We start from the raw sequence: 23,558 nt of genomic DNA, 5'->3' as shown, positions 1-23,558 counted from the left end.
TATCACATGTCCCAAGGATGACTGGATGGTTGTAGCCCTCCCACTGGAGAGAAAAAGACTCACGTCTCATGCTTGTGGAGTCAGGGGATGGCATTCCTAGGTAACTGATCACAGACAACCCTGCTTTTCACTCTATAATGAATGTTCATACATGCTCTAGGTATGTCACAGAAGATGGTCCTGGCTTCTGTGAAGACAAGTGAAAGTAAACACTGAAAATAGTCAGGAAGGGAAAGGAGGGATTTAGCAATGACCCACCAAGCAGATAATGCTTTACAGTCAGGTGCTGTGGGAAATGTATTAATAATATCAGCACTTCCTTTTTTACATTGTTTTCATGTTTAAACTTTTTGAAATAAATAAGAAAATTTCTTTATTTTATAGTCTAGGAAAACGAGGCTTATAAAGATCAAGAGGACTTTCTGCATTCACACAGATGTATGCAAAGAATATTCAAGTATATGACTCCCAAGCCGTGTTCCTTTGCTAGTAGATGCTTAATGCAGGGCACCATGAAATATACATTTCCAGTGCCCTGTGAGAGTCATATGATGCTTTCCTTTGAGCCAAACTTTGCAACTAGGATGAGGACAAGTTAGGAAACTTAGACACTATTTTTAATAACAAAATTCCAGTTGGTATTTAGAGGAAAATGTTGTTGCCTAAAACAGTTTCTGATACATAGGGTTAATTATAACTTATTTGATATTAGAATAACTTAGAGTAATAATACAGATTTTATATTTCCTTTTAAATGAAAGAATGATTACTAAGGCAAAATGGGAGAAGCCATGGGGTCTATGGCTCAACCTCAGGTTTGTTATGTGACTTGTGAAAAATCTCTTAATATATTTTAGATTTCTGTTTTTGAGAGAAGTAAGAATAGAAATACCCATTTCAATTTTTGTGGTCTGTGTTTTTCATGTTAGCAATGGGAACTCACTCTGAGAGACAGGATTAATAGCTGTAGATAGACACACAAATTTTTTAATGTACTATGAACATACTGAACTATAGAAGTTTTTTAATATGTAATAATCTTTGCCTTTGAAAAAAATGTTTATTCCAATTAGAGTCAAGATGAAAACAGAAACGGAAAACATTACTATAACTTCAGAGGAAGGAGACTGAGGTAGTTGGCTCAATACTTGAATTTTGCCTTAATGTACAGATATAAGTCTAAGAGATAAGGAAGGCTACCTGACCAGAAAAGATGAATATAAGCCCTGTTCCTCACAATCTGTTTTTAAATGTTATATGAACAATGTTACTGGGCTCAAATAAATTTGTTTCTTTTAGGTTTTCCTCCAGTAGTTTCATAGTTTTGGGTCTTACATTTAAGTCTTCAATCCATTTTGGGTTGCTTTCTTTTGTATATGATGAGTCGTAGGGGTCTAATTTCATTCTTCTGCCTGTAGATATCTAAGTTTTCACAGAACCATTTATTTTGAAGACACTGCCTATTCCCCAATGTGTGTTCTTCGCACCTTTGTCAAAAATAAGTTGAGTGTAAATATGTGGCTTTGTTTTGGGGTTCTTTATTCTGTTCCATTGGCCTGTATTTTTTTTTTATGGTAGTATCATACTAGTTTGGTTAGTATAGCTTTGTGGTACATTTTGAAGTCAGGTAGTGTGATACCTCAAGCTTTGCACTTTTGCTCAAGATTGCTTTGGCTATTTGGCGTCTTGAGCTTCCACACAAATTTTAGGATTGTTTTACTTATTTCTGTGCAAAATATATTTTGTATTTTGATACGGAGTGCATTCAATCTGAAGGTCAAGTTGGTGGCTTTAAGTTTGTCATACATGGCTGTGCTAAGGTATGTTCCATTTGTACTTAATGTGTTGAGGGTTTTTATCATGTAGGGGTGGTCAATGTTATCAAATGATTTTTATGTGTGTCTTTTGAAGTGATCATATACTTTTTTTAACCTTGATTTTGTTAATGTGATGAATCATGTTTATTGGTTTGCATATGTTGAATCCTCCTAGCATGCCTCAGATGATAGAGGCCAGCATTGCCCTGATACTCAAACCAGACAAGGACACGATAAAAAAAGAAATCTATAGACCAATATCTTTTATGAAGTTAGATGTGAAAAATCAAATTCTTTTTTCTTTTTTTTTTTTTTTTAGATAGAGTCTCGTTCTGTCACCCAGGCTGGAGTGCAGTGGCGTGATCTCGGCTCACTGCAAGCTCTGCCTCCCAGGTTCACACCATTCTGCTGCCTTAGCCTCCCTTAGTAGCTGGGACTACAGACGCCCGCCACCATGTCCGGCTTTTTTTTTTTTTTTTTTTTTTTGGTATTTTTAGTAGAGACAGGGTTTCACCGTGTTAGCCAGGATAGTCTCAATCTGCTGACCTCGTGATCCACCTGCCTGGGTCTCCCAAAGTGCTGGGTTTACAGGCATAAGCCACCATGCCCAGCTCATTTTTTAAATATAACTTTGCTAAATATAAGAATTTTATAGTAGAATCCTTTGGGTATACACTACAAAATTCTTATATTTTGCAAAGCAAACTAACACAGGAACAGAAAACCAAACACCGTATGTTCTCACTCATAAGTGGGAGTTGAACAATGAGAACACATGGACAAAGGGAGGGGAACATCACACACTGGGGCCTATTGGGGAGTCAGGGGCAAGGGGAGGGAGACCATTAGGACAAATACCTAATGCATGCTGGGCTTAAGGACTAGATGACGGGTTGATAGGTGCAGCAAACCATCATGGCACATGTATACCTATGTAACAAACCTGTACATTCTGCACATGTATCCCAGAACTTAAAGTAAAATAATAAAATAAAATAATTTTAGTTGGCATTTTCATTTTGCTTGTTTCTACTTTAAGCACTTTGATTATTCTACTATCTTTGGCTTCCATTTTTTATTTCTTTTTTTTTCTTTTTTGATGAGAAATCAGCTATTGGCCAAGTATAATGGCTTACACTTGCAATCCTAGCATTTCGGGAGGCTAAGGTGGGAGGATTGCTTGAACCCAGGAGTTCGGGACCTGCTTGAGCAACATAGGGAGACTCTGTCTCTCCAAAAAATAGCTAGGTATGGTGGCATGTACCTGTGGTCGAGCCACTCAAGAGGCTGAAGTGAGAAGGATCACTTGAACATGGGAGGCCAAGGCTGCAGTGAGCCTTCATCACAATATTGCACTCTGGCCTGAGTGAGAGAGCAAGCCTTTGTCAAAAAAAAAAAAAAAAAAAAGAAAGAGAGAAAACAAAAGAAAAGAAAGAAAGGAAAAAAAAATCAGCTATTAATTTTATTTGTATTCTCTTTTAAGTAATAAGTCATTTTTCTCTTATTGCTTTCAATTTTCTCCTTGTCTTTGACTTTCACCATTTTTATTATTATGTGTCTATTGTGAAGATCTTTGTGTTTACCCTCCTTGGAATTTGTTGGGCTTCCTTGATATGTAGATTATTGGTTTTGAACAGATTTAGGAAGTTTTCAGCCATTATTTTTTAAAATATATTTTCTTCTCCTTTCTCTCTCTCCTCCCTTTTGGTATCCTATTACACGTAATGTTTTCTTAGAGGCTTTCTTTATTGTTCTTTATTTTTTTATTCTCTCTGTTTTTAGGCTCACATAATCTTTACTGAGCTCTCTTCAAGGTTGTTTTTTCTGTCCAAATCTATTGTTAAGCTCGTCTAGTGTATTTTTTCCCACTTACTGCATTTTTAACTCTAACATTTTCATTTGACTATTTTTACAATGTTTTATTTCCTATGGATATACTGTATTTGAGGTGGCATTGTCATCATACTTTTATTTCTTTAATACTAATTTATTTTAGATCTATGAACTTGTTTATAGTTGTTTAATGGAAAGTCTTTTTCTGACAAATATGGTTTTCTGTGTGTGTGCTCTTACAGGGAGTTTGCTGCCTGCTCTTTTCTTTAAACCTCTGGTGTATTGTTATACTTTCTTGTTTCTTTGCATCTTTTATACTTTTTTTAATAAAAACTGGACATTTTAGGAAACATATTGTAGCATTTCTGGGTACTGTCCCTTCATGCCCTCTTGGGGCTTGTTACTTGCTTATTTATTTGTTTAGAGGCTGCAGGGTTATTTCAGGGAAATCTACCCATTCTTTCAGTGTTAAACCTCTGATGTCACTTTTTAGGGAGACACAGCTTTAGGTATGCCCACGGTCACTCTGGGATGACAGTGGTTTTGGTAGAGCTTTGTTTTTACCTTTCCCTTACTGGACCTATCTGTTAAACTTCATTAATTGCTGAATGGTATCTCTATTTTTTATAACAATGCCCTATAACATAAATTACCATACAAATAAATCCTAAAAAATTTTAGCTCCTTTGAAGAAAGTTATTGAAGTCATTTTTATCATTTTTTACTCCAACGTGGCACCTCCCACCTACCTTATTCTGTGGTACCAACTTACAATTTAGACCATATTTTTTCTCAGTTGGCTTCTACCACAGTCTCCGCTGTTCTTATGAGTACTTTCAAGCTTGAACTTCTCCAAAATATGTTGCAACTGAAGTCAGTTCCTTTGGGAAGAAATTAGATGCTCTTTTATGGCTTGTTGGTAAACTTTTCTCTGAGTGATATCCCTAGATATCACTCTCACTCTAGAAGCTGAGCACTTGGTGGTGGAAAACTGTACAGAATACAAAAGTAGCCTAAGGTCCCTGTGGCTCACTTCTTCTGGTGCTGAAACATGCCTCCTCACAAGCCAAGTCAAAGATGATTAGGGCCCCTACCCCATATCCTCAGCATTCCACACCTAAAGCAAAACGTATCTGTGCCATGGGTGGGAAATGGGCAGATGAAGGTGACCTCCACTTCTCAACCGCACTCAGCCTCTGCAGTAGGTAGCTCTGTGTAAGATAAGAAATACTGACATCTTACTCCTCCTAAAAAGAAAGCTCTCCAACTGGGAGCAAAGAAGCGGGGTGGGGAGCAGGTCCTGTGTTCTTGATTTCAGTGAAATCTCTACACCTTACTGATCTGAGAAGGGAAAAAAAGAGAGCAGTTTGGACTTAAATACTATAGACTATTGCTTTTTTTTTTTTTACTGCTTTTTATAGATTTTCTCAAGTAGATATTATTTTATTTGCTATTTGTACGTAGTACCATTTCTCAAGACTTCAAATGGTTGCTGATTTTATCTGGAGCTCCTTACACTGTCATGCCAAAAGTCAATTTCTGTCATTCTAGAGCTGTGGTGAACATAGTTGGTTTATTCATTGTTATTGTCAAACTACTTATAGGTATATTTTAATATAATTTACAAAGTGCAACATTTCTGGATGTCTTTTTAAAATCAACTTTGTGGGTGTATACTTTACACACAACAAAATTTATCCAAGTTTACATTACCAAAATGTTTGACAAATTTATACACCAGTGTAACTATCAAACCTAATCAAGATGTACATTTCCATCACTTCAAAGGATTTCCTGTGCCTCTTCCCAGATAAATCCATACCACCCAACCTCCAGCTCCAGACAACTACTGATGTGCTGCCTTCATGTTGCAGATTAGATTTGCTTCAGGTGACCCTGGGAGATGCTTCTTCTTAATCATTTTTCCCTAAAATTATGTATAGCCTGAATATTATAATTCTGACTCTCTTCCAGCACCTCAAACCTTCAGTGAACTGTCGCAGGGACAGCGGTTGTACACAGATATGACTATACAGCTACTGAGGCCACCCAGAGCTGATTGGTTTTTGCCTGCTCAAAGTTTGCTTTCTGTCTCTTCTTTCCTGTCAGGCTTCCCATATCTAGCCACATCCTTCTAATATGCTCCATTGTACCTTAATTTAGCCAGTGTCTGTATCTATTACTCTCCACATAACCATAATTCTCATAAAAATTTAACATTTTATAAAATTTTTATAAAGAAAACTTTATTTAGAAATACAGTATCATTACTTATGAATTGTTAAATTCCTCCAACTTAGACCAGAAACCAGAATTAGTAGATTTTTAAAACAATTGCATTGTTGTTACGTGAAGTGGAAAAATAATTATTAATTGGTAGTCTATGAACAGGCTAAAAATATATCTGCCACAGTGAACATCAATAATCAGTTACTAAAGGGCAATTTAAAACCCAAGCAGAGAATGCTAGTGAATAACTTAAATATTGAACAAAATGAAGAATTATAAAAAGAAGCTATAAAAATACAAAGCATTTAGACATTGTGTCTCATGATTTGATTTTGTTGGTTAACTTGTGGGAAGCAATGGCAATAGTCATTAATATTTTTTCATCATTCCATTTTCTGCATGTAAAAATTTAAGTGTCAGTTTACAATCATCAATCTATTGCCACTGTCCTTTGTACCTTGTAGGTATAAGCAAAGCTAATTTAGAAAGGAAACCATTATTCTCCTGAGAGTTTTATTTTAACAAAGGTTAGATAAAAATATTTTTTTAATCATTGTCTTCTGCCCAGACTCCTGGCTCAGACTTGTGCAGTCATTCACCTTCTAACCTCCATCACAGCACTGCTGAGTCTGCACTCAACTAAGCTGAGAAATAAGCAGCTTTGACATTTAGTGGCCCAAGGCTTCTTTTCTCCTTGAAGGAATTATGTAAGTCAGCAACATGTGGTTTTGTTTGCTCACCTGGTTTCAAAGCAGATGGTGAATTCTCACCCCGGCTGGACGGAAGGGCCCTGAAAACATTTAGCAGTATTTACCAGGTGAATTCTGCTTGCGCTCCAGGGCCTTCGGGAACGTATGATTTACATTCATGGATGCCTAAATCTAGGTAGTGGAAGATATCAAATTCAAAACCAAAGGAAACCAATGACTTATGGTTCTGTTCCTGATGTACATCAAAGTTAGACTGTCTATCATGAGTGAATATAAGAAAAGTTATTATATTCTTATATATATATATAAAAGAATATAAAATATATTTTATATATTCTTATATGTGAATATAAAAATATATATATAAGAATATATTTTATATTCTTATATGTGATTGAAATTTTAGTCACCAGGAAGTCCTCAAGGACTCCCTTTCCCTGCAATTGTTTTACTAATGACACTTTTGTACACAGTAGTGATATGATTTCATTTTGGTTATATTTACTAAGATTATCCCACCTTTGACCTTTTTATTGCATATATTCTATTGGAAATTGGTTTAGTTAGTGAGTAATAGCTGTTGTGGACTTTAAATCTCTTCACTCAAACAAGATTTGTGTTTTTATCCATGTTCTAACAATGCCATTTCACTACTACCAGGAGACAGCGACAGCTTTTGTGCACTATAATGCAATCTTCAGGGCGTGAATATTTCTATAATAAATGAACATTGAACACCATAAGTATTTGCATAGTCACTGTTCTTAGTGAATAAATAAAAAATACTCTGGAATCTCTTTTACCTCTTCCTGTATTTTGTTTTGTTTTGTTTTGACAGGGAGTATCACTCCATCACCAGGCTGGAGTCAGGGGCACAATCTCAGCTCACTGCAACCTCCGCCTCCTGAGTTGAAGTGATTCTCCTGCCTCAGCCTCCCGAGTAGCTGGGATTACAGGTGCATGCCACCATGCCTGGCTAATTTTTGTATTTTTAGTAGAGACAGGGTTTCACCATGTTGGTCAGGCTGGTCAAGAACTCCTGACCTCGTGATCTGCCCACCTCAGCCTTCCCAAGGGCTGGGATTACAGTTGTGAGCTACCAGGCCTGGCCCACCTCTTCCTTTAATTATTGATATGGTTTGGCTGTGTCCCCATCCAAATCTCATATTGGATTGTAGTTCCCATAATCCCCACATATCATGAGAGGGACCAGGAATTGAATTATATGGGAGTGCTTTTCCTGTGCTGTTCTTGTGATAGTGAATAAGTCTCACAAGAGCTGAAGGTTTTATAAAGGGCACTTCCCATACAGAAACATGCTGTCTTGCCTGCTGCCATGTAAAATGTGCCTTTGCTCTTCCTTCACCTTCCACCATGAGTGTGAGGCCTCCCTAGCCATGTGGAACTGTGAGTCCACTAAACTTTTTTCTTTATAAATTACCCAGTCTTGGTTATGTCTTTATTTGCAGTGTGAGAACAGACTTACTCAATTATTATAGTCACTAATGGGGTTCATTGCCCATCAAATCATTCTCCAGTAAAGTCATCTACAATATTTCCATAAGAGATTTTATTGTTGTACCTTGATGCTTAACTTGAAGTGAATCAGGACTGTATGTTGCCCACATTGGTCCTTAGTCACATTTTGGGATCTGTTTTTTCTAACAGTGAAGACATTAATTAATCATACATGAGAGTATGTTTATGTCTGAAATTAAGACCATATTTTGTGGATTTAGGATGTTTCACAAATGTATACACTTAAAGACTGTCTTGTAAGGTCAACAGCTGAGAGGATGTAGAAGGAACATGCTGAGAAGTTCAGGAAGTACTAACATAAAGCTCCCTCTTCCCGCAGGAACATCAATTTCAGCATATGTTAGGTCTTTTGAACAAAGAGTTGTAGATACTCTCTTGGAAAAGTGTTTTCAAAAATAGAATTGAATATTTTTAAACTTTCATCCCAATAGAAAGCCAAAGTTAATGAGGAAACTTGGATTCATTTCACAAACTGTTGCTTGTAATCTACTTTGCTTGGCTACATGTTCCCTGGACAAACCCAAAAGACCAGTATAAATTCCAGTACTATCACTCACAGTATCACAAACTTTTGGTGACTCAATCACTTTACCTGTATGTTGTTCATTCTAGGACCAGTTTCCCAAAGGTCATACTCCTCTCAGATTTCTTAGAATTGGTTAGTCTTAGGTCATTCGACTTGAGAAGTCCTCAAAGATTTTACTGTTGAAAGTATTAATACATCCATCACCACAAAGGAATCAGTTAATGTGCTGTTATATCTCAAATACATTATGATACCATCTTCATTTTTCTCAACAGCCTCCTCTAAATTCTATTCTTTCTCTTTGCCTTAAAAATCTGCACAATGAAAAAGAGCACAAGGGAAGTCTCCCGGGAAATACAGGGAGAAAATAATTAGTCAAAATGTCCAACGACAGATTATCCAATAATTTATGATATATCTGGATGTAGAATACTACACAACCAAGAAAAATACTAATGTACTTATTGATCTATTCATATTTAAAAAGTTAATGATATATATTTTGTGTATTCCATATTACAAGCACTAGGCTAAGTCCCAGATATATCATGGTGAGCAGGAGAGACTGGAGCCCTGACTTTCTGAAGTTTTGAATCCAGTGTGAGATACTAACAATAGATAAGTGAAGAACTACAACCATAAAAATTGTTACTAAAAAATACCATGTGCTGGAATTTCTGAAAATAAAAGCATGCCTATATTCAAATATACAGTGTGAAAAATAAAGGTATGCACAAAAAAGTCCATAAAGGTATAAACAAAAGATGGGCAGTAGTTTCCAGTGGCTGCTGGCAGAACAGGTGTCAGGAGGTATGCATGAATAGAGTCAAGCAGAAGTTATTTACAACCCCTGCTGACTGATCAGTACCCATGCCACACTGGTTATTATTAATACATACATGGGATATCACCACTGGGTGTTATTAGTCTGGCCAGTCCTTACTTCCATTATGTTTTCTAGATTATCTAATTTTTAAACAATGCTTTATTATATCATAATTGTAAAACATTTTAAACATACACACAGTAGAGAAAACTTTCACTTCTTTATTCGACATACAAGTTTAACAAAAGTTAAAAAATTGTCATTTTTGTTTTAGGAGTTTTTAAAAAATGAAATAATCACAGATAGAGCTAACTTTCTAAAACTTAATCCTTTTTTTCTCTTCCTCTCCTTCCCATGTGTAATCACTTCTCTAAAAATGTGTTGATTTTACGTTCTAATAAAAAGGGCTTTACAAATCAATATATAGTACAGATGTAAAAGTCTGAATCACCAAAAAAGTAAAGAGAAAGAAAAGCAAGGGGAAAAAAAGAAAGAAAAAGAAAAAATGAGGCAAAACCCGTGGAGTGAAGAGTAATCGTTAGGAGAATGAAAGAGAAAGCTTCACTTTACAAAAGTCCCTGGTAAATGAAATGGTCAAAGTAATTGTAAGAAATCACAAAAAACATTTTGAAAAGCTCAGGTTAGCCTTAATTAAACTGCAAAACTTCCTGCAGCTTGAGAGAATGTTCCTGCTGAATCACTAGATTTTAGAAATATAAAAATAAACTAACCACTGAAACATCCAATTGTTGTAAGAAAGTTCTAGATTCAAAAATAAACAGAAGCAAAACCATCGTTTAAGAAAGTTCTTTGAAGAAATTCCATGCTCATAATTTAAATGAATGTTCAAATAAATGTTATTAACTTTTTTGAGTGTCATCAGTGAATCACTCACTATGCTAGTACCCCATTTAGAAGGTAAGTAGAAAATAATCTTTTCTTTGAGGAGTTCACAATCCAGTTAATAAAACTTTTAAATGACATGGCATCTTTTTGTCCCTTATGTTGCCACTATTCAGAGAAGAGTTGCATATAGTAGGCATGAGGGGTATTATTAAATGTTTAATAATTAGCTCTCTAGGGAAAATAAAAACCTGATTTGCAGCATTTTCCATTTTCCATGGTATTAATACTACCCCCATGGTTGATTTCAGGATGACATTATATTATGAAACATTATATTTCTTTTTGGAAAGAAATACACACCAGAACACTAGATTCACCAGAGCGAGCTAGTTCAAGCATTGAACAAATATTTGTTCCATGAAGACAAACAGTAAAATAAATTTAATAAAAGAGGTTGCTTTAACATATGACAGAAGCACAAAGAAATGATCAAATCTGTTGGAAGGGAGGGCTTGGGTATTTCAAAGTCTTTTCCGAGGTGACCTCTTGATTTTTTTTTCCATTACAGCTATGTTTCATTTATACGTTTTCACTAGAGTAATTGTTCTCAAAGAGGGTACAAGATGACTGAGTGGTGGTAGTAGGAGATTTGTATTACTGTTTCCAGTATTTTTAAAACAGCAATGCTACTAAATAATCTACAGTGAACAGGATGTCTCCACTCCACCCCCCAGCAAAAACAACTGTGCGAATTGTCAAGTATATCAACAGTGCTGAGATTAAGAACCCCTGCACTGGAATAGCAGAGAAGAATCTAGTTGAAGGGAACAGCTGGTGCAAAGGCAATGAATAATGAAGGAAAAGTGTATTTTTACCTGGGATACTATGGAAACAAGCTGAGACTCAAAATCAGTGTTTTCACAAAGCTTTTAAAGAAGAATTTTCCTATATTAGAATAACTCTATGCTTTCCTAATTTCATCTTTTATCACTTTACCATAACAATCCACTCTCATTTCTTGTCTTTTGTTTTCCTTTGTGAATCATATCTGCTTTCTCACATCCCATATTATTTCAAAAAATGAAGTTACATCCTTAACTTTTTCCAACCATTACACACTTCCAAGTACCAATGGATCATCAAAATTAAAATTTAACATTGTGTTTTGCAGGCTTTCACTTACCTATAATGTTTCATATTACATAGAAAAACCTAAGTACCACTAAACATGATACATGAGGGAAACAGAATGAGGGAAAGATGTATTACAATTATCTCTGGGAAAACAAAAAGAAGCCAATATAGATACAGCTCTTTACATTGTTCTATTTTAAGAAAACCAGATCTCATAAAAAGTTAAATTGTGATGTAATCTTTGGGGTTTGAAAAATATCTTTAGATTATGAAATCTCACAATAAGATTATAGTGAAAGTTGTAATATATATACTTGTATATTGTCACTACATTTTCTTCTTTTGGGAAGTGATTTGGCAAGTCATTTCAAGATCAATTTTTTAAAAAATCATGTTTGTAACCCAAACATTAGCTTCTGGCAATTTATCTTAAGCAATTAAAAAGAATAAAAGTTGCGTTCAAGAATAATAAAAAAAAAAGAGAGAGAGAGATTATAAAAAGAGGAAAAACCTCATTTAAAATCTCTAGCCTTTCAGAAAAATCCAAATTCTACTTAAATGGTAGTCCCCATTAGTTAGTATTAGGCATATAACAGAAATGGTACATGGTATTAAATGCTAATTAAAGGCCAAATTCAATAAGGATGGGAAATGGATATTGGAATGGAAATTAGATACTCACTGTTCTCTGGTAGAGTAGTTTCAATGAAGTGCTGGAACCAAAGGATATTATTTAAGGTGGAGTAATTACAACTGCTTTGTTTTAGAGTCCCTCTCTCCTCTCCCTGTAAAATGCTCCTACTTGCCTCTAGTAAACCTGTAAACTACCAAGAGCTTTGGCTTATTCTGTGAAATAGAATATGTGATAGCTAAACAGTCTCTTCAACTTCAAGCTAACCTAAACACTGATATGCAGTGTGGGACTTGGAATCAGTGAAATCCAAGTGTAAATTTCATCAGTGCCACATACTACTTGTGTGATCTTTAGCAAGTTCCAAAATTCTAAATATGCATTTCCTCATTGATAGCATACAGTCCTAATAATACCTAATTCATATAAATGTTGCAAGGACAAAATCAAATAACATCCTATCCAAAACAACATAATTAGAGAGTAGCTTATAGATGGAAATATTTAGCTTAATGTGGACAAGTTAGCATCTCTCTTTGGGTTGAATTTTTTTCTGGAAGCATTAATAATATATCTATTCAAGCTAACAAATATTTATTGAGCACTACGTTACAAAACACTTTGCTGTATGTTAATTAAGATTAATAATAAACGTATGTCATACCTATGATCCAATACATTAATAACATTATGTGACAGTAACTTTCATACTGGTAAAGAAAATAAGAAAGATGGCCGGGCATAGTGGCTCACACATGTAATCCCAGCACTTTGGGAGGCCGAGGTGGGTGGATCACAAGGTCAGGAGTTTGAGACCAGCCTGGCCAATATGGTGAAACCCTGTCTCTACTAAAAATACAAAAATTAGCCAGGTGTGGTGGCGGACACCTGTAGTCCCAGCTACTCAGGAGGCTGAGGAAGGAGAATTGCTTGAACCGAGGAGGCGGACGGAGATCATGGCAGTGAGCCGAGATCATGCCATTGCACTTCAGCAAAAAAAAAAAAAAAAAAAAAAAAGAAAAGAAAAGTTTGTTTTTTTTAAAGGAGTGATTTTATTGAGGGAAAATTTTCAAGAAACGTCAAACTGAACAGTAAAATAACTATCATTATACATATGCACCAATAAAATAGAAGCCATAAATAGGTATGTAAATCTTCTCTTGGGGCAGTCCTTACAAAGAAATGCTTCTACATTTGCCTGTGTGAATTAATGGTAGGTAACTAAGGGAAATATTTGGTGCACCGTCTCTGAACTCAGCAGATGTGGTGTTATCATAAAGCTGAATTATCCTAAATAATAATTGCTTAGCATCTTTTAAGTAATGTTTTTGAAACAGATGAAATAGTGAATTAATATTTTCTGATCTTTGGCTACCCCCTGTGCCAATAATATTATAAATTATTTTATTACCAATTCCATGATATGTAAGTTCTGGGTGCTATGGTTCCTAACATGTTCATCATTAGTTCTCATCCTGGCAGACTTTTATAATATATGGAAGCCAGTGCATCTTACAAAGTCCTAGTCATGAAGCAGAACATCAATACTGGCGAGCTAATGTATTGTCTCAAGCCAAGCTCAACACATTAAGCTCGCACCATCAAGCACTATCTTTATCAGTCTCCTTTAGCTGTATGCCCAGTTCAATGCACAACAGGAAATGGTAGGAAGGCAGGTAGAAAAAGAATATGCAAACATGCCATTAACTTTCAATTCAGAGATGATTGCCTTTGAGCCTTAAGGAGGTGGACCTTATCTTTCCCTTATGAACTCTTAGTGTGTTTTGAAGTATAGCTCACTTTAGTATTGTAAATTGTTTTAGTATTTTTAAACAGCTCCTGAGTCAAGGCCTTCTGGATTTGGGTGGCCTCAAAGCCATTGGTGTTCTCATCTTTTTTCTTGAAATTATGCTCTATTTCTCCTACGCCATCCACTTTTTCCCTCTTCTGCATCATCCAATCAGCCTATGGTAGTTCCTCCTTTATTAAAACAAACAAATCCAGAAATTCCACATAAACTTTCAGCTACTATAACAATTCTATGTTCTCTTTATAACAAAGCTCCTCAAAAAGACGTATGGATACTTCCTTACACCACTTTCTACCCTCCTACAACCTCTTGTTTACTTTTGAAAGCTCCTGGAACAGGCTTTAGTCCCCAGTCCTCCACTGAAACTTCTCATTAAGAACCTGTACAATGTCAAACGCAATGGAAACTTTTCAATTCACATCTTACTCAACTTATTGCAAGCATTTGATATAATTCACCATTCTCCTTTTTCATAAAAAATTTTCACTTGTTCTCTAGGATACCACATACTCCTGATTTTCTCCTACATGAATAATCTCCTCTACTTCCTTCTCTTTTCCTTTCCACTTCTATAAAATGGACTGCCCCAGGATTCAGTTCTTGGGTATTTCATCTCTAACTACAATTACTCCTTTTGTGATCTCCATTAACTTCACAGCTTTAAATACCATATATGGGCAGTTAACATACAAATTTATATCATCAGCTCCAACCTCTTTTCTGACCTCCAGATTTATATATTCAATAACTTTTTGAAAATATTCTCTTGAATGTTTAGTGAGCATCTCACAATAAATATCCTCTGCAGAGAACTCTTGATTACCACACTCACTCCAAACTTGCTATTCCTCCAAACTCCCTAATCTCAGTAAATGTCATACTGCCATCTACCCAGTTCAAGCAAAACCTTAGTGTCACTCTTGAACCCTGCCTTTATTTTAGACTCTGCATTTAGTTAATTAGTAAATCTTGTTAATTCTTTAATGTATTTTTGTAATTGAACCACTTCTCATCTCCTCCAATGAGGACAACACTCCAAGCCACCATCATTTCATGCCCAGTTTGTAGCAATGCCTTATTAGCCAGTCATACTGTCTCAGCTCTTACAAACTTGTAGTGTTGTCCCCCATACAGCAGTCAGAGGATACTTTAAAAAATGTTAATTGGATCATGTCATTTCAGCACTCAAATACTAAAAAGGTCTCCAATCTCTCTTAGAACAAAATTTGAATTTTTACCACAGCCTTTTTTTTCTTTTTTTTGAGATGGAGTCTCGTTCTGTGGCCCAGGCTGGAGTGCAATGGTGAGATCTGGGCTCACTGCAAGCTCCGCCTCCCAGATTCAAGTGATTCTCCTGCCTCAGGCTCCCGAATAGGCTCCCGAATAGCTGAGATTACAGGCATGCACCACCACACCCAGCTAATGTTTGTATTTTTAGTAGAGACGGGGTTTCACCATGTTGGCCAGGCTGGTCTGGAACTCCAGACCTCAAGTGATCCACCCACCTCGGCCTCCCAAAGGGCTGGGATTACAAGCATGAGCCACCGTGCTTGGCCTTTACCATGGCTTTTAATAAATACATGATCCAGCCATTGCCTATAACCAACCTCATTTACTATTGCTCTTTTTACTTGTTCTGCTCCAGCACTGCTGGCCTCCTTTGGCTTTCTTTAACTTGACAAGAATGTTCCTACCTCAGAGCCTTTGCATTTTTTTCATATCCTGGGTCTGAAATGGCCTTTCCCCAGATAGTTCCGTTAATCACACCACTCACTGCCTTTAGGACTCTACTTAAGTATCACCTCCTGAAAAGGGTATCCTTGAGAACTCTATTGGAAATAGTATCCTTCCCTCACACTCTCATACTTCTTCCTAACAGTGATCATTTTCTGGATGTATAATTTGTATATGTATGTATATGTATAAATTTACATTTTAAAAAATAAATGTTTGGTCTTATACATTCAAATTTAACCCCTTTGAAGACAAGGGCATTTTTGGTTTTGTTCATTTCTTTCCCCAATGCCTACAATTGTGCCTAACCTATAGCAGGGATTGAATAAGTAATTATTAGATGAATTAAATAAAAATATGATGAGGCCTTTATAGTTATTGCCTCCTGGGTAGAGACTTCAAGTGGTTGTGCAGGAGCATTTTGCTTGCTCAAAGAAAAGCTCGGCCGGGCGCGGTGGCTCACGCCTGTAATCCCAGCACTTTGGGAGGCCGAGGCGGGCGGATCCCACAGTCAGGAGATCGAGACCATCCCGGCTAACATGGTGAAACCCCGTCTCTACTAAAAATACAAAAAATTAGCTGGGCATGGTGGCGGGCGCCTGTAGTCCCAGCTACTCGGGCGGCTGAGGCAGGAGAATGGCGTGAACCTAGGAAGCGGAGGTTGCAGTGAGCCAAGACTGCGCCACTGCACTCCAGCCTGGGTGACAAAGCGAGACTACGTCTCAAAAAAAAAAAAAAAAAAAAAGGAAGAGTTCACTGGCATTCAACATTGTCCTCACATTACTATCAACTGTTGAATCCACTCAACTGAAGAAACCTTGTCCAGTAGACCGTTGTGTGATGATGATATACTCCATATCTGCACTGCCCATTATGATGGTTACTACCCACTATTTTAACATTTGAAATGTGGCTGGTGCCACTGAGGAGTCAAGTTTCTAATTAATTTTAATTTTTTAAATTTTAACTTAAGTAGCTCCACACTTGACTATCAAATTGAGCATCACAAGTCTAGACCATAACGGGCAAGTGATTGCCTGCCTTAAATAACTTTGGGGTGGGTATTTTCTAGTAAATATTAAGTACACCTATGTTTCCTAATTTCATTGTCCTATTTTTTTCAGTTATGTATGTTTAGCACATCTAAATAACACAAAAAGAAAATACAAAATATCTCTTTTTAAATGTGCACAAAGCAGAAGGCCAATTTTTCAGCATGGGAAAGATACAGTTGGCAGAAAGCTACCTTGCAAATGGGTATTAGGCAAAAAAAAAAAAAAAAAAAAAAAAAAAAAAAAAAAAAAATGCAGGACACAATTGCTTTCAGTAGAGCCAGTCAGTAAGGCCATAGATTCCCACTTAATTATACATTGCTTACTTTCTCTACAGCCAGTGCTGACTTGAATCCCTGGATGCACATGCTTTTAGTAAGCAAATGAAAAAGGAAACACAGAAGTGAATATTTATTTAGCATCCCCTCTACAAAAGTAGAACATGTTTGCAATTTGACACAATATAATTTTAAAAATATAACCCTTCCAAATAAAGGGGCCAACAGGTATATCTCAAATAACTCCATTCTGTATTTTAATAAAACTACATAAATTTTTTAAAAAACAGTATTCTTTAGCATCCAAAATAGAAAAAGAGAAAGCCATATCTACATAGCTTATTTTCATATAGAATGAACACAGAGCATACAAATGGTACATGGTTCTCTTTAACCCTTTCACTCCATCCAACCTATTGCAGCCTGATCTACCTCCTAAGGAAACAAATCAGAGGGTATCCAAGAGTGGTAGAATTTATGTCAGACATTCTAAGTTTCTCGCTTTAAATCAAGGTGACTTACCATTCACCAGATAACTACTCTAAGTATTATAGATCAGGGTTCTCAGTCTCAGTACTATTGACAATTTGGGCTAGATAATTCTTTCTTGTAGGGGGGTGTCCTACCCATTGTAGAATGTTTAGCAGCATTCTTGGCTTGTAACTGATAGATGCCAACAGTACTCCCCACCCCACCAAGTTGTGATAACCAAAAATATCTCCAGATATTGCCAAGTGTCTCCTGGCAGTAAAAATCACCCCAGGTTGAAAGCCAAGGAAACAGAAGACAGTGTAGTGTATCACATCTTACTTTCTTCCTTTATTTACCTTGATTTTAACCTTTTAAGTTTCCACTCTTCCCAACACCATGCAATTCACTTGGACCCAAAAAGCATCTTTAATTGGTTTACTTTGGCATTCTCTTCTACTCAATTTTAAGCTTGCCTGCTGATGTCTCTACCCCAATGTGAACACATTTCCCTGAATATTTAGCGAGTCCCTTAGATTGTGGGGCCTGTCCTCAGGGTCAACTTTCTTTCAATTTACTTACCTTCAAAGTGGAAATTCTGGTTCTTACCCCAACTGCTTCACAGGTTTGCAAAGTTTAAATAAGATAACAAATGTTAAAGTGCTTTGAAAAGATAAAAACTTTTTTCTGCAAATGTATTTAATAAATGACCATAATAGTAGCAGTGTTTCTTACTCCCTGGAAGCCTGTAGCAAGTTACAGACAGGTAAAGGCTGGTAACTCTCAAACATACTACCCCATTAGTATTCATTTTATAATGAACATGGCAGCAAGGTTCAACTCAACTCAAAGTTCAACCCAAGTCAAATGAGGCTTATGCACTATCTTGGGGAAAAATATTTTGGGCCTCTGGATAGCTACCCAAAGAAATGCTGAAGCACTGGATTTTAAAGGTCTGCAAACCCCTCTCTCCTGTCCTGTTGACTCCCTTGGCCCCTTACCATTTCCTCTTCTGGTCTTGGGATAGAAAATGAGGGATACTCAGTAGAAGCACCAGGGGCGCAACCCAGCATGTGATTATGCCTTGGCTTTCTAGCCAGGCACAGTAATTTCCTTCTTGAGGGAGTAACCACTTCTCTACCCATAACCTTTAAATCAGCATCACTATACCCCTATGCACTGTGTGTGAACTTCTGTGTGCATGTATGTGTGTGCACACTCAGAATCGAGATTCTTTTAGGAATTTGGGGATTGCAGGAATCAGAGGATCAGGCATTCCTAGAACGCATTTATGATTTTGTAAAGAAAGGGGAGAAGACAATTTCCCTTTAAAGGCCTATTTCCCTGTAAATGGTGTTTAAGAAGTGCCACCTAGAACCTCGGCACATGTGACGTAGGACTAGACTTGTCTTGTCAAGAAACTAACAAGAGTTTCTTGACCTGCACCGCTAGTAAGGCAGGAAACGTGAACTTGACAAACCACCTCTGAGCTTGCCAAGAGGCTTAGCCTTTATTTCAGGGTCAGAACCTTGTCTTCTTTTATCCAACTTGAAAATGAAGAAAATATTTGCGTAGTATTCAGATGTGTCATCCTTAAGAATGTGTATATTTAAGATAATGGAACAAGTGGAAAGAGGTCAAAAGATATAGCACAGAGTTAAAAATAGCCACCACAGAAAATGTGTTTGTATTTGGCATGGTGCCTTTTCACCTTCATGTAACTGGCCATTTGGCTCACTGTGTAAAGCAGCCAGCTTCCCTCAGCTCTGGGATATGGGGGTTAGGGTACTCTGCTAGCTTCTCCAAACCACTTAAATTGAAGACCAAGTCGGTTATTTCTACAGTTAAAGCTAAAATTCCCTTCCTTTCATGTCAATGATGAGACTTTCTAATGTAAAAATATTACCATTACTATCAGCAAAGGAACTATTCTCTCTTGAGGCTTGTTGTTTTGTTTTGTTTTAATTTGCTTATTCCCTCCTCCCTCCCAGTCTCTAGACCCCTTCATGGATGGTATCAGATGATTTCAGTTCCACCTTTCATTGCATTCTCTGACTGAGCCAACACAGCTGGATTCTCAGCCAACTATGAAGTTTAAATTGCTAACTCCAAATGTGTTCTATAAATTTCAGCAACAGCAGATTTGGCCAGAATTTCAATGCTATCTCCATGCCTGAATTTCACGAATAAAGGAAAAATAACCAGGCTCTGATGATTTACTTAAGAGAATGTACAAAGAACCATCACACTCAAGATTTTTTCTTTTGAAAGATTATTCCTATAAATATTTTTGCCCCTCTAGTATTATTTCGCAATTTATTATGGCTATAGAGCCACAAATTTTGTGAATGACTTAGGAAACTAAGTAACTTTATATCTATGACTAGACAAGTACATAAAGTGAACATACTGTTCTAAAAGAATAATTATATATTGGAGTATTTGAGCTCAAGGAATAGAGGATTTTATTTTGTTTGTAACAGAGCCAAAATCAGCATATGTTCGAGTAATCTGCAGGAAAGACAGCAGGGTTATGGATAAATTATATATCTATGATAACTAGTGAACAGAGCTTATTAAGAACTAGGAATCTGAGGGCTTTATGAAAAGCAATTCAGAGGGAATTCTGGCATGTGTCCAAACGGATATGACTTTTCTAAGGAGGGCTATGGGGTGTCAGATGTTTTAAATTACTATGCTTTCTCTCTAGACTCCTCTTTCTGTCTCTCTGAAGATAATGTAAAGCTGCAGCTCCATATCTGTGAAAACCCATTCCATAGCATCTGCATCTCTGGGTTGCTAAATACCCTTGTCTAGTTACCTGAATATTAATGGATCCCATGGAATGAGATGGCATGATTCAGACACAAGCAATTACCAAAGGATTTTGAAAAGCAGTAACTCCAAATTATCTTGTAAAGTTGAGAATTATCTGAGAAGAGCTATTGTAAGATTGGGAATCAAGTAACAAAATAAAGATATGAACTGTCTGTTGGTCTATTAATTTGCTTGTTTTAAAACAGAATACTTTTAAAATTTAATTATGAACATAGTTTATATTTTTAAGGGACACAAATGATGTATGAATGCGATAATTCTGTACCTCACAGTCAAAACAGATACTTTGTAAACAAGGATTCTCAGTTACCAGACCTCCTGAAAATGAATGACTTTTTTTGTTATATCCACTTTTCTATCATTTCTCATGTTTTCTGGTAACACAAACCTAAATTTACCTGTTCATTCTTCATTAATCCCAAAATACTTTTGATCTACTTTCCCACCATAGTTAACCTGGTTATCTATCATGTAATGAAATTAACATTTTAGACAAATAATAAACAAAAAAACCAAATGAGAACAGATTAAAGAAATAGAAAATGTAAAGTTACCCAGGGACTTACAGGATGCTAAACTTTTAAATACAATATGATGTGGCTAATTTTTCAAAGAGAAGAGACTGAAAAATTTGTATAGATACTGCATCTTTTTGAGTGTTGAGTCATAAACTAATTGCATAAGTCATTCTTCTCAGAATAATCCATCAAACTGTTAGAAGTTTTGAAGTGACTGCCTTGTCAGATATGCTGTTTTAATATTGATTATATCACATTGGCTTAGAATATGATTTAAAGACTTCACATGTTAAGACACTGCTTAGCCTGGAAGATTGAGAGCAAGGAAAATGAAGAGAATCCACTGAGAAAATGAGATGTCCAAGGGATGAGGTATGAGTTGGAGTCAAGTCATCAACTAGGAATAATAATATGGACATTGATAACAATAATAATAACTAATATTACTGACTGCTTTATATATGCTAGGGATTATTTAATTCTCACTACTCTTTCTATGAATTAGAAACTTTTACCATCCAATTTTACAGATAAAGGAACTAAGTGATTTTGGACGTGTGGGGCTTACATTTTCTATAGGGATCCAAACTGAGTTGCCTGATGGGCATTTGGACATATGAATCAGAACCTCAGGGGGAATATCTGGTCTGGAGTTACAGTTCCGGGAGCTGTTAGACTATAATTGATCATTCAAGTCACAGAAATACATGAGATAAAGTTCTACGCCACTGGATGGGAAAATACCTTTGCATTTTTGGTCATTAATGATCACAATAAAAACTAATTTGGGGCCAGGTATGGTGGCTCACACCCGTAATCCCAGCACTTTAGGAGGCCAAGGCAGGCAGATCACCTGAGATCAGGAGTTTGAGACCACCCTGCCCAACATGGTGAAACGCCATCTCTACTAAAAATACAAAAATTATTATTATTTTTATTAAATTTTTTATTATACTTTAAGTTCTAGGGTACACGTGCACAATGTGCAGGTTTGTTACATATGTATACATGTGCCATGTTGGTGTGCTGCACCCATTAACTCGTAATTTACATTAGGTATATCTCCTAATGCTATCCCTCCCCCCACTCCGAGTGAGAACATGTGGTATTTGGTTTTCTGTTCTTGCGATAGTTTGCTGAGAATGATGGTTTCCAGCTGCATCCATGTCCCTTAGCCAGGCGAGGTGGCACATGCCTGTAATCCCAGCTACTCAGGAGGCTGAAGCATGAGAATCGCATGAACCTAGGAGGCGAAGGATGCAGTGAGCCGAGATCGTGCCACTGCACTCCAGCCTGGGTGACAGAGCAAGACTCCTTCTCAAAAAAAAAAAAAAAAAAAAAAAAAAAAAAAAAAAAAACCCAATTTGGAACCATGGAAGGGACAAAAGCTATGTGGTGCTGGACTAAAGAATGAAGTATACTCTTCTAAGATGTTTACCTATTAATAAAAAAGAGAAACAGATTATCATAGTTTTGTTTTAACAAACTATCTGGCCATGGAGAAAGATATTAAATGGGCACATTGACTGATAGTATGATTGCAAGTGCCAACGTCTCAGCTTTTATCTAACCAATAGGCCTTTGTTACCTTTTGAAAGTAGTAGAAATACAGTATTAAAACTGCGGCTGCTTCTTCCATCTTCTTCAATCTTGAATTAGGAAGAGAATACCATGCAGAACCCATGATGAAATAAATTATTAATAGACCCTAGAATATTTTTACCTAGACCTTAGAAAAATAATTATGAATCCCCCAATTTAGATGTTAACAATGAACAGTGACTGATGTGAATTTGAGGATCTATGTTTATTAGATGAAGACAATCACTAAAAAATCCATTTATGAATAAATTACCCTTTTATTTACTGGTCTTTGTTGAGACTTACAATAGTCTCAAGTTCACTCATTTTAAGATTCAAATAACTAAGCAATATTGCACTTATATTAGAAAACAATCATCCCTCTGGATTTTCTAATTAACTTTAGATAATAACAATGTGCAAAATAATTAGCAATTTAAAATATAAGTAAGAAATTTTGTACATCTTACAGAATGATTGGATACATTTAAAATTATATTTTAGTAATCACTAGTAATATAATTGCAAAGATATGAACTTGCATAAAATTGTTCTGGCCCTTATTTTGTAATGGGCATTGCCATCTGTTCAGCATAATCAGTTCTTTCGTATTTCTCTGGTAAATGAAAACAATACAAATTTGTATTGAAAGAATATATCACAGAAAGAATATGTTCTACTGAATGAGGAAACTAAAAAAAAAAAAAATGTCATATTATATTCAGCAACCCGGGATGATTTCTTTAGATTTTAAAAGTTCTGAGACCAATAACTTTCCTTAAGAGAAAAGCTTTATAAAATTGGTTGAAAATCCAACAAAAAATAGCTCCTGTTATCAAGTCCATAAGTATCTTACACCCATTTAAAAACTGAAGGAATCATTTTTTCCATAATCCTTTGACATTTTTATACCCACTGCTTCCATGATCAAGCCATTTGGCAGTAATAAAACAGAAAGTTGGCTCGACTATTATCCTTCACATTAAAAAAAAACTGTTTTGTTCTTTTCTACTAATGCCAACTCATTTGATGCTCTGCACACACATCAATTAGAGCTATTAGGTATGTGCAGAATGTAATATGTCAACCAGGTCAAGGCTGATTCTAGATGTGACTCATAGGCCAGAAATGAATGGCAATTTTTACTTTTCCTTAAGTGTGAATCTACGCTTTCAATCAGTTTTTATC

At 36.1% G+C, this 23,558-nt stretch overlaps 1 long non-coding RNA gene across 1 annotated transcript in view; it reads right to left on the bottom strand.

Annotated features, from left to right (window-relative positions):
- The window catches only part of LOC126951349 (uncharacterized), a 43,705-nt gene that overhangs the window by 4,296 nt on the left and 15,851 nt on the right, over nucleotides 1-23,558 (bottom strand). The window contains exons 2-4 of the long non-coding RNA XR_007724443.1: nucleotides 8,721-8,830; nucleotides 6,620-6,760; nucleotides 4,423-4,531 (exon numbers count right to left, since the gene is read on the bottom strand). This is a non-coding gene — a long non-coding RNA (uncharacterized LOC126951349). The remainder of the gene's footprint in view (nucleotides 1-4,422; nucleotides 4,532-6,619; nucleotides 6,761-8,720; nucleotides 8,831-23,558) is intronic.

Source organism: Macaca thibetana, chromosome 3 (assembly GCF_024542745.1).
Source record: "Macaca thibetana thibetana isolate TM-01 chromosome 3, ASM2454274v1, whole genome shotgun sequence".
In the NCBI taxonomy this organism is placed as follows: domain Eukaryota; kingdom Metazoa; phylum Chordata; class Mammalia; order Primates; family Cercopithecidae; genus Macaca; species Macaca thibetana.
Note: the sequence above shows the minus strand (reverse complement) of the source record. Positions and strands in the feature narration are given on the sequence as shown.